This window comes from Nomascus leucogenys, chromosome 4 (assembly GCF_006542625.1).
Source record: "Nomascus leucogenys isolate Asia chromosome 4, Asia_NLE_v1, whole genome shotgun sequence".
In the NCBI taxonomy this organism is placed as follows: Eukaryota; Metazoa; Chordata; class Mammalia; order Primates; family Hylobatidae; genus Nomascus; species Nomascus leucogenys.
The window spans coordinates 150,074,979-150,081,964 of NC_044384.1; the positions used below are offsets into that span (position 1 = coordinate 150,074,979).

The 6,986-nt window shown below is 57.4% G+C and overlaps 1 pseudogene; it reads left to right on the top strand.

Moving 5' to 3' along the window:
• Positions 1-220: 220 nt before the first annotated feature.
• Positions 221-6,233, top strand: LOC100600481 (annotated as a pseudogene).
• The last annotated feature ends 753 nt before the right edge of the window (positions 6,234-6,986 follow it).

Consider the following 6,986-nt stretch of genomic DNA (forward strand, 5'->3'; position numbering starts at 1 on the left):
GAGGTGGGTGGAGAACTAGGGTATGTTTGGGGGACTGGGTTGTCCGATGCTGAGCCCCTAGGGGAAGGTTTGGCCCAAACTGTGCTGGGGCGTGTCCTCTAGGGGTCAGCCTTAACCTCTGTCTCTGGTCTCCCTTCCTTTACCTCCCTACCTCCGGTCCCTGGATCGACCCTTCCTTCACCCTCTTGACACCTCTCTGGTTCTGACTTGCCCATGTACCATGGGTCAGAGCCCATCACTTCCCAGGCCTCCCAGTGCTTCCCTGGACAGATTCTGGGATCATTCACTGGTGACTGCCCTTCTAGGATGTCAGCTGTCGGATCCCCCCAAGCCCCCAACTCAACTCTCTTCTGAAGCACTCACTGTGGGCTCTCAGCTGTCGAATCCCCCCAACCCCCCAACTCAGCTCTGTTCTGAAGCACTCACTGTGGACTCCCAGCCTTCACCGTCTCAAGGGCAAGGGCTGGAACCTTCACCTGCCTCACCAACAACATTCTCAGGATTGATTGCCACTGGTCAGCCCCAGAGCTGGGCCAGGGCTCCAGCCAGTGGCTCCCCTTCATCAGGTGAGGGTGGAGGGCCATGCCTACCTGGACAGGGATGAGGGTGAGGATTGCAGCAGCTGCACCAGGATAGTGTAGCAGCCCCATGGTGCTGACACATGCCCTTTTCAGCAACCAGGCTACTGGTGGCACACAGAAGTGCATCTGGCAGGGCAACGAGTGCACCGTAGTGCTGCCACCCAAGGCGGTGCTCCTGCCATCTGACAATTTCATCATCACTTTCTACCACTGTGTGTCCGGGAGGGATCAGGTCAGCCTGGTGGACCTGTAGTACCTGCCCTGGAGACACGGTGAACAGCAGCTATAGGCCTGGGGCAGGGCCCCTTGGCAAGAACATCCTTGCTGCCTGGGGGCTGGGAGAAAGGCCCTGCATCCTGTGACCCCTGTGGCCTAGTAAGTGTTCTCAGTCCCTGCCAAGTGAGATCCAGGGCTGGGGACAGGCTTGGCCCCTGGGAAGGGAGGGTCCACGTGGTTACTGCAGGGGCCAGAGGAAGTCACTGCTTTCCTGTCCCACCTGGGGCTTTTCTGGACCAGTCTCCCAGTGAGGTGTCTGGTCTGAGAGGGTCTCGACCATGCCCCTTGTGAATCTTTCAGATCCCCAGTCTTGGGTGTGCTGACTGACACACCCAGACCCATGGGGCTTCAGCCTTACATGGATTCTGTCTGTTCCAGTGAAGCTGAACCCACTCTCTGACTTGCAGAGCATGTCGGCTCTGGCCACTGCATCCTGACCTGGAGCCTCAGTCCTGCCTTGGAGTCAGTGACCACACTTCTCAGCTATGAGCTGGCCTTCAAGAGGCAGGAAGGGGCCTGGGAGGTAACACTTGGGCTGGCTTCTCTCCTGGGGGCCTCTCTCCTGGGAGCAGCAGTCCAGGGCAGACTCCCCACTCCAAATAAGGCGAGGTCAACTTGGAGTGATGAGGGGAGGAGGAACTGGAGCCAGGTGTGTGTGTGCACATACATGCTGACATGCACGTGTGTGCTTCATGTGTGTGTATGTGAATAGGGTGAGTGTGCCTGTCTCTGTGCACGTAAGTGTAAGTGTGCATGTGTTTGTGTGTGCACATACAAGTGTGCCCATGTTTGTGTTTGTAAGTGTACAGTGTGTCTGTGCCTTGTGTTTGTGAGTGTGCACATGGGCATGCCTATGTGTATGTGTATGTGAGTGTGCTTCTGTGCACACACTTGTGTGTATGAGTGTGCATGCAAGTGTGATGAGTGTGAAAGTGTGCCCGTAGACATGTTTGCCTGTGTGTGCGTATGTGTATTTGTGGGCAAACGCAGCTGTATGTGTGAGTGTGAGTGTGCCTTCTCTGTATGTGTGTGCACGTGAACGTGGTGAGTGTGCGTGTGTGAACACAGGTGCGTTCATGTGTGTGTTAGCGTGTGCATGTGTGTATTCTCAAGGGCTGAGGGACCCAGCCCCACCTTCAGCACCTGCCAACTGTCCCCACCTCCATAGCGGGCCCAGCACAGGGATCACATTGTCGGGGTGACCTGGCTCATGGCCACACTGGAGGATGACGTGGCACAGGAAGAGCGTTACACAGGCCAGTGGAGCAAGTGGAGTCAGCCTGTGTGCTTCCAGGCTCCCCAGAGACAAGGTGGGCGCTGCTATGGCTGTTGCACTTGCAGAGTCTGGGCTGCACTTCCAGAGTCTGGGCTGGGTGTCCCCCGCACCCTTTCAGCCTCCTGGAAGCCCCTCCCTGAGGCAGCCATGCTCCAGTTGACCCCCTTCCTCTGAAGGTCTGAGGTCTGTAGGGAGGACACAAACACCTGCCAACTCTGGGGCTTCCTGGGAACCCGTAGTCAGTGGCTCCTGTTAGGAGTGAGGGTGGCAGGGCTGCACACTAGGGCTGGTGCTCCTGCCTGAAGGCTGGACATGACCTCAGTGTCCTTAATGAGGGCTGGACTGACCCTTGCAGCTGCAGTGCTGAGACGGCCCACGGACCTTATGACCCACTGTGTGGCAGATGGGAAGAGTGAGGCCCAGGAGTGTGGCTCACACAAGGTCTTTCAGCAGGTGACGCAAACCTCCAAAGCCCATCACAAACCTACTTTGGCCCAGGGCACTAAAGGGTGCACTTTTGCCAGGTAGGTTTTGGGGGAGCCTCCTGGCACTGAGGCTGCTCACAGCCCTGGGCCCTTCCTGCCCACGGGCCCTCTGTTCCCACCCTGGGGGCGGCCAGGCAACACTTTGGTGCTGTGTCTATCTTTCTCCTGCTGACTGGCCTGACCTACCTCCTGTTGAAGCTGTCACCCAGGTAGGTAGCTGTGTGTGTGTGTGTATGTACATGTGTGAGCGGGTAAGAGTGTATATGTTTGTGTGTGCAGATGTGTCACTGTGTGCATGTGTGAGTGTGTGGTGGGTGGGCCGTCAAGGGCCACCCTTGTCTGGTTCCTCCCCTCCCCTCTCCACTGCCTGGTCCTGGATGGGGTGGGCTTTTCAAGTCTCCACTCTGGGCCAGTAGAGAGTTGTCAAGTTGCCAGGGGAGAGAAGGGAAGGGGGATCTGAGGCAGAGGCTGAAGGTAAGGGCAGCTTGGTCCCGACCAGACCCAGAGTCACCGAGATCAAGAGCCCGGGGTCCTAGTCTCCTGCCTCTGGAAGAGCTTGGTTTGTTCATTTGTTCACATGTTCTACGAAAGGACAGTTGGGGCATCTGGTGTGCTCAGGACCCTGTTCTCACCCTGGCAGATGCCTTAGAGAACAAGATGGACAAGGGCCCTCCTTAAATAAACCGTCACACCTCATGCACCACATGTCAGGTTACAAGAGGGGATGCAGGGGCCATGTCAGGCCGTGGATGTGAGGAAGAGGGTGTGGGGAGAGAGGTGTTGGGTGGGGCTAAGCGGGAGGGTGCTTGGCTTCTCCTTGGAGCAAAGGAAAGTGTGAAACTGTGTAACACCTAGTTTGTTTTGAGGAATGGATTACTGGGAAACGGGGACATGGGGGACCCAGTGGGGTCCAGTGGGGGCCAATGGGGTGCCCACAGGGAGATGATTTGGCATGAGACAGTGAAAGAAGTGGAGATAGAGCAAAGTGGAGGGAATTGTAGGGTCTTAGGAGGAGAAATAGAAGGGACGTGTGGCTGAATGAGATCTGAGTGGTCACCCCTGAGGTGGGGAAATGGGGCACAGCCTTGCGGGGAGGTTGGCGAGGTCTATTTGCACCTGTTGGGTTGAAGCCCCAGGTGACATCCTTATGAGAGGGTCAGTGGATCCTTGGCAGCAAGTCAGGTGCTCAGGGAGACACTGGGTGGGGTCGGAGCCACAGATGTGCTGATGGCAAAGACAGAGTTCCTGGAGGTGCAGCTCCCTCTGTGGGCTGAGCATCTAGCTGATAACTCCCCATTCTGAACTCGCCATTGTAGCTCACGCTGTAAAGGGCGCGTGCCTCAGTATAAGTCAGTTCTACGCGGCCGTTAGGCAAGGAGGCCCAGTTGGGTCCTGCCCTGAGAGTGGGTTGGGATGTGATGTGATGGGACAGAGGCAGTGGCAGGGACGAGCTGAGCGGGCCTCCTGCTGATGGAAGGAAGCTCAGCCTCTGCAGTGACCTCAGGCCACCTGGGTCCCCATAGGCCTCCGACTGGCCTCTCCTGGCCTCAGGGTGAAGAGAACCTTCTACTAGAACGTGCCGTCTCCAGCGGTCTTCTTCCAGCCCCTCTCTGGTGTGCACAATGGGAACTTCCAGGTGTGTGCAGAGACCACGGCAGGGCGTCGGGGGCAGGGGTTGCCCAGAGCTCTGGCCTGCCTGAGATGTTGGCTTTCATGAGGGTTGGTGGCCAGTATGGGAGCCTTGTCAGTGCTTGGAGCCTTTTTTGTGTATTCAGTGTATTTCAATTTTTACGCTGTGTCTCAAGTGGGGAAAAACTAGCTTTATTCTGCATTACTGATTTCCTTTTGTTCTCATGTCTCCAGTTCCACTGTTGATGGAAAATGTAAATTTCTCATGACCTATCTCTGTCCCGTCTGGTTTGCAGCTGTCTGCACGCACCATGTTTCTCACTTCCTCCTTCTGCGAAGGTGACTGTCCTGTGGCCGTGGGGAAGGGGCTGTGGTGTGTGCGCTGCCCCTGGGGCTCTCACTGCCTCTGGGCTCCTGCTCTGCCTGGTCCCCTGGTCCCCACAGATTGCATGCTGGCACCACAGCTGTGGAGTGGGCTCTGCAATTCCCCCTCTGTGGCCCTGTTGGGTCCCCACAGCCCAGGAACCAGTGAGCAACTTGGGGGTTGCATCAGCCCCTCCCCTCCCTGCTGGGCTGGCGGTTCATACCCCCTGGGTGGGAGGACGGGGAGAGGGAGGGCTCCAGTGAGTGGTCTCTGGTGTTTCCCCTCTGACTCCTCACTTTGGGCAAAGGACAAGACACAGTGAGAGCCCCTCCCTGGGTTCTGGGCCAAGCTGACCCCTCTTCTCCAAGATCTTCCCTCCCTGTGTCCTAGGGCATCCCTGGGCCCTGTGTGGCAAGGATGTCCCTTCCACACCGCGGCTCCAATTTACTATGCAAAAAAATCCTTTTTTCTCTCAATGAGGAGCTTAGTTTTCAAGATTTTTATCCAAATGTTCAATTTGAACCATAAACCGGGCACCTGGCTCTTGGCAGAGTCTCACCCTTTCCCCAAGGTGGTAGGTGTGACCGTCAAGAGCCTGGGCAGCTGAGTACAAGGCTGAGCAGGGCACAGATCGTGACTGTCCCTTGGAGTGTCGTCCTGTTGCAGGCACCAGCCGTTCCCTAGAGAATCAGGGCACCTGCCAGGGGTTATTTAGACCCTGGGGTGAGGCTCTGGTGCCATAGGGTTGTCTCCTGGGAGCAGTGCAGTGATGGATGGTGTGTTGTGTGTGATGCATGGGATGGAGGTTCCCGGTCTCACCAAGGGAACAGCTTCCTTTTGGAGGTGGGGGCCTCCTGTGGCCCCATAGAAGGATCCAGGTCTGCTAGCCTTAGCCCAGTGCTTTAAAAGTCACCAGTCCCGACAGTGACTCGTGTGTGTGTGTGTGTGTGTGTGTGTGTGGTGGGAATGCCCAGTCCCTGCAGCTGCTGAAAGGCCTTGAGGCACATGCTGTCAGGAGTTGGCTGTGTCCTGGGAAGATATCACCATCTGTACCTTGGTTCAGGCTGCTGTGAGCACCAGGCCCTGTGCTGGTGGAGCAGTGAGGAGCCTGAAGTGACTTAGAGTCCCATGATGAGGCTGGGCTGGCACATGGAGGAAAGACAGAATGTCCAAGACACAGGCGCTGCTTGGCCTCTGGGTGTGGACCTCAGGAGGGCTCCCTGGAGGAGGAGGGATGCTGGGCTTGCCAGAAAGGAGGCAGCTGCTCCCAGGATGAGTTCTGAACATGCTGTCTGAGCCCTTCCCTCCTCCTGCACTCTGTTCCAGACTTGGATGGGGGCCCACAGGGCTGGTGTGCTGCTGAGCTAGGACTGTGCTGGCACCCGACGAGGAGCCTCAGAGCACTGCATCCAGGAGGCCACTGCACTGCTCACCTGTGGCCCAGCGGGTCCTTGGAAATCTGTGGTCCTGGAGGAGGAGCAGGAAGGCACTGGGACCTGAGCTCAGAATATGTGCTGCCAGCAGGGTTTATGGAGTGGAGGGCACAGCCACTTGCCTATCGGCCACAGGAGGACTGGGCCGCCACGTCCCCACCAGGGCACGTTACTCCCTTCCGTTCTTAGCAAGGCTCGGTCCTGGATGTTCTCGGCCCCCGACTTGCCAGATGCATCATGTCCGTTTTGGGAAAATGGACTGAAGTCTCCGGAGCCCTTGTCTGGGACTGAACCTCCTGAGAACGGGCCCCAGCATAGATCGGAGGTCCTGTCTGGATGGAGGCTCAGGGGCAGCTTCAGGGAGGAAGGATCCTTCCACTCAGTGCCTGTAGGGAGGAACGTGTACCCTCAGCATCCTGCCCACAGGTTCCTCCTTCCGCTGTCCGTTTTCTTTCTCCCTGGCCTCTCTGAGAAGAGGTGGGTGGTTTCTCAGCTGTTCCACCATCATCCCCTTAAAGGGCCAGCCTGGGCCCAGTGGACACAGGTAAGTCACCATGACCACCTGCTGGGACCTCTCTGTGCCTTCCTGAGCCACCTTTCTAGAGATTAAAAGGGGCTTCATGGCTGTTCCAAAGTGCTGATGGCTGGGAAGAGGGGCCAGAGGAGGAGTGAGGGGTGAGGTTTGGCCAGTCCTAGGCTTTCTGGGCTCTAGGCACAGCACGGTGGATGCTCAATGACAGTTTCGGGGACAGCAGGTTGGAGGCTCAGGGGCAGCTCTGGGGACAGCAGGGTGGAGGCTCAGGAACAGTTCCTGGGAGGCCAGAGCCCTCATTCCTCCTTGTCCTCATCCTCCCACTTGCTCCTGGAAACTGAGAGCTGAGGCTGGAACTCCCAGACAGTCAGTGCTGGAAGTGACCATCCAGCAGTGATGGTGGCCTGTGA